Source organism: Elephantulus edwardii, unplaced genomic scaffold, assembly GCF_000299155.1.
Source record: "Elephantulus edwardii isolate Elephantulus edwardi_28Jun2011 unplaced genomic scaffold, EleEdw1.0 scaffold00031, whole genome shotgun sequence".
In the NCBI taxonomy this organism is placed as follows: Eukaryota; Metazoa; Chordata; class Mammalia; order Macroscelidea; family Macroscelididae; genus Elephantulus; species Elephantulus edwardii.
The window spans coordinates 19927416-19931053 of record NW_006399781.1 but is presented as its reverse complement, the minus strand read 5'-3'; positions in this window follow the sequence as shown (position 1 = coordinate 19931053).

Below are 3638 nucleotides of genomic sequence, written 5' to 3'. Positions count from 1 at the left end.
CAACAATACATACTTTATACTTTGCACATTCTAATTATCAACTGATGTGTGTAGCTATTATTCCTCATTCTGAGTTGTGCCACATAAGCAAATGAAGGTCCTTCACTGAAAAAAAATCCTTGACTCCATATCATTTTAGTGTATTTTAAACTGGAGACTTCATTTACACAAACTTAAACAATAGATAAAATTCACAGTCCAGAAAGTGAATCAGAGGCTATTTCTTTGTGCCAAGAATGCACTAAAGAGAGTGCTATGTGCTGACAGGTGGCTCACAGCTATGTAGCACTATGATGTGTTATCTGTGAAAATTTTTTTTTAATGTGAAATGTTACACAACTGGGCTCTTCCACTCTAGTCACAGAAGGCAGTCAGGGCTTGTAGTAGAATCCTAAATTTTTAGATTAGAAAATATAATTTAACAAATGTTTTCTGAGGGAGAAAAATGGACAATCTTCTCTGTAATCACTGGAAACCCTGAAGAGGTGCGATGAGTCAGAATTAACTTGACAGCAGTGCTTATCTCTTCTTTGTTTAAGATTCCTATTAGATGTAAAATGGTAGGAATTTATTCCTAGTCTGCATCTTTGTTACAAAGGAAGTTAGGATGGGGGGAAAAAAGCTGTCAAAAGAGGCTGTGGGTTCCTGTCTGGTCTATATACTCCATGTAGCTAACAGAATTACATTCAAAAAGTGTTGCCGAATACCTGTGTCTTTTAATCCTCATGACAATGCTACAATGGAGTGAAATTTCAGACTGACAGATCTGAACCACATCTCCTAAGATTAGCTAACCAGTAATTGTCAGAAATACAATAAAAGTTTAGGTGTGGCTGAGACCAAACCTTTGTTCTCCACTATCATATAGCGCATACCCTCACCCAATTCCTCTGGGAATTGTTTTTAGCTACAAAAGATTAGGTAGTGATATCTGCTTTTTCATGTCAGGAACTCATTAGCCCATAGCCCATATAAATCTAAAAGCTTATAAATGTTTAATGATAAGTACTTTTAGTACTGTCCACTGTTAGAGAAAATGTAATTGTCAATCAATTGAGTGCATTTTCAAACATAAGTAACTAATTGTTTTAGTTGTTGTGTATGATCGAGTCAGAACCAGCTCACAGCTGTCTCTTCTGTGGGTTCTCAAAGGCAGCAAATTGCACAAGTGGAGATTGCCTATCTTTCTTGGTCAGAGCAGCTGGTGGGTTCTAACCACATACCTTTGGATTGGCAGTGAAATTCCTTACCACTAAGGCACCAGAACTCCCTGGTAAACTAGTAGTATTGCTGTCTTTATGTGTTGCCAAATCAAGTAGGACTCACGGTAAGCCTATAAACAACAGATCTGAACCCTGTTCTTATCCCATGCCATTTTCATTATCTCTGACACATTTAAGCCCATTTCAGCAATCTCTGAGATGCAATCCATCTTACTAAAGGTCTTCTTTGCTGACTCTCCACTTTTCCAAGTATGATGTCCTTTTCCAAGGAATAGCCTCTTAATAACATGAACAAAATATAAGAGATGAAGTTTTGCCATCCTTACTTCCAAAGAGCATTCTGGCTGCATTCCCCCTGAGACATAAGCACTCTTCTGGCAGTCTGTGAGATATTCAATATTCTTCTCCAAGACAATTCAAAGACATCTATTCTTCTGTCATTCTTATTCTTTGTCCCGCTCTCCAGATGCACAGAAAGTAACTGACAAGACCATGGCCAGAATCAGGCACAACCTAGTCTTCAAACTAAAAGTATTGCTCCTCAGTACTTTAAAAAGTTCCCTGACAACAAACTTGCTCAGTGCAATATATCTCCTGATATCGCAACTGCTGGTACAAAAGGTGTTGATTGTGGTTCCAGGTAATAGGAAATTGTTAATAACGTCAATCTTTTCTCCATCTATCATGACATTGTTAATTGGTCCAGTAGTGATGATTTTCATCTTCTTGATGTTCAATCCATATTGAAGGCAATCCATATTGATCTTCTGCAGCAAGTGCTTCAAGTACTCCTCACTTCCAACAAGTAAGATTGGGTCATCTGCATAATGCAGGTTGTCAATGAATCTTCCTCCAATCCTGATACAACATTCTTCTTCATAGAGTCCAGCTTCTCAAGTTATTTGCTCAGCATACATATTGAATAGGTATAGAGAGAAGATACAATCAGGATTATATAGTAGAATCTCTTCCAGTCAGTCAGCCAAGCAGTTGTCCTCCAAATTTACTGTCAGCATAGAGTAGTGAACCAAGCCCAGGGCTTCATCTGTTAGTTAAAATATATTAATAGGGGCCTTACTTTTTGCCAGTGTGTTCAGTGACGCTTGAACTCCTTTATTCATTACCATTGTCTCTCGTTCATATGGAACTTTCTGAAATTTTTCAGTGTCAACGAATTCTATTTGGTACAATGATTCTGTGTATTCTTTCTATCTTCTTTTGGTACTTCTTGGATCATTCAAGATTTTGCCCATAGCATCTCTCAGTATTGCAATTTGTGGCTTGAATTTGTTTTCTAGTTATTTGAGCTCTAGAAATATCAATTTCTATTTATTATCAATATAATATAAATATCAATTCCTTTTTATTTTCCAACTCTAACTCTTTGCACATTCTGTTATAATATTTTGCTTTGTCACCTCAGCCTTCCCCTTTGAAATCTTCTGTCCTTCTCTTTGACTTCAGCATTTCCTCCCTGTGTTTTGGGGTCTTGATGCTCTAGTGCAATTTTCAGAGTCTCTTTTGAGATCCACTTTAGTCTTTTCTTCCTGTTCTGTCTTTGTAAAACATTTTTACTTTCTTCATGGATGTCTTTTTTGTGGCTAACTAGTAGATACAGGTAATTCAGTTTTTTACTCTATCCATATTTTATTTATTTTGCACTGTTAAGTAGACTCAGTAGATGAATTTGGAATTTGGGGGTTCCAATTTATTACCATTATCTATATGGTATTCTTCTTCACTCACAATCTTTGGCTCTTGAAGGCAACAGCAAAAAGAAAGGCCCCAGCAATCAATGGGATACCACTTGGCAAGTTCCAATTAAGAGATGCAGACCTGAATAGGTTCACCAGTCTGTATCAGGAAATTTTGAAGGAATGATTGGAAAAGATCCATATTTGTTCCCATTCCTAAGAAAGATGACCCAGTAGAATGTGGAAATTGTTGGACAATTTCATTAATATTGCATGCAAACAAAATATTGCTGAAAATCATCCAAAACTGCCTAGAACAGTACACAAGGAACTACAAGAAGTTCAGGCTGGGTTTAGAAGAGGCTGTGGCACTAAGGATATCTTCGCAAATGTCAGATGCACCTTGACAAACAGCAGAAAATATCAGAAGAATGTCGATTTGTGTTTCATTGACTATGTAAAGGCATTGTTGTTGTTGTTGTTGTTGTTGTTGTTATGTGCTGTCGAGTCTCTTGCGACTCATAGCGACCCTATGTACAACAGTTCTAAACTCTGCTCTGTCCTGTGCCAATCTCATTGTCTCTGACACATTCATCCCGATTGCCCCAGGCACCAAATCAATCCATCTCCCAGAGGGCCTTCCCCTCCTGCACCTGAGCTCTACCCTCCCAAGAATGATGTCCTTCTCCAAGGACTGGTCTCTCCTTACAACATGACCAAA